The following is a 1,193-nucleotide window of genomic DNA, read 5'->3' on the forward strand; positions in this document are numbered from 1 at the left end:
CCCCCTGACATGTTTAGTGATTGGGTTAAGCTCCAAAACTTCTATGAAGGCTTAAGCTTTGAAGCAAGGAAGGGACTAGATTATTCATCAGGAGGATCACTCAACATGATGAAGACTGCCGAGGAGGCCCAAGACCTCATTGAGATTGTGGCAAACAATCAATATTATTACTCATCAGAGAGGCAGCATAATCCACCTCCAAAGAAAGGTGTAATGGAGCTTGAAGGTGTTGATGCTATCTTGGCACAAAACAAGTTAATGCACCAATAAATCCAACAACAAATGGAGATGATAACAAAGAGAATGGATGGTTTGCAACTTGCAGCAGTGAACGCAACAACTCAACCATTGTTTGAATGGAACCAAGGTGAAGGGACCAATGTTGAACAACCACAAGAACAAGTTCAATACATGCAGAACACTTCAAATTCTCATGATGAATTTCATGGAGATACATACAATCCATCTTGGAAAAATCATCCCAACCTAAAGTGGGGTGAGAACCATTGGCAAAAGAATAGCAACCAAAACCGTCACACAAGCAACCAAAATCACCATGCCACCAATACTAACCAATATAGAAAAACACAAAACACATATCAACACCCTCACAATAACTCACAAACTCACCAAAATAACTTCCCTGCACCAACATCCAACACACAGAATTACCACACTAATCCACCCAACAACTTCCAACAACAATTACCCCCCATCATACCCCCAATTGACCATCATGAAACTAGAATCTCAAGTCTTGAAGCAACCTTACAAGCACTTGCTCAAACATGGAGATACATAAAACCCATCTTGGAAAAATCATCCCAATCTAAAGTGGGGTGAAAACCATTGGCAAAAGAATAGCAACCACAATCAAAACCGTCACACAAATAACCAAAATCACCATGCCAACAACACTAACCAATATAGAAAAACACAAAACACATATCAACCACCCCATCATAACTCACAAACTCACCAAAATAACTTCTCTGCACCAACATCCAACACACAAAATTACCACACTAATCCACCCAACAACTTCCAACAACAATCACCCCCCATCATACCCCCAATTGACCATCATGAAACTAGAATCTCAAGTCTTGAAACAACCTTACAAGCACTTGCTCAAACCACTCAAGCCTTAGCTAAGGGACATAAGGAACATGAGGTCATCATGAAGAACATTG

Source organism: Arachis duranensis, unplaced genomic scaffold, assembly GCF_000817695.3.
Source record: "Arachis duranensis cultivar V14167 unplaced genomic scaffold, aradu.V14167.gnm2.J7QH unplaced_Scaffold_108580, whole genome shotgun sequence".
NCBI lineage: Eukaryota > Viridiplantae > Streptophyta > Magnoliopsida > Fabales > Fabaceae > Arachis > Arachis duranensis.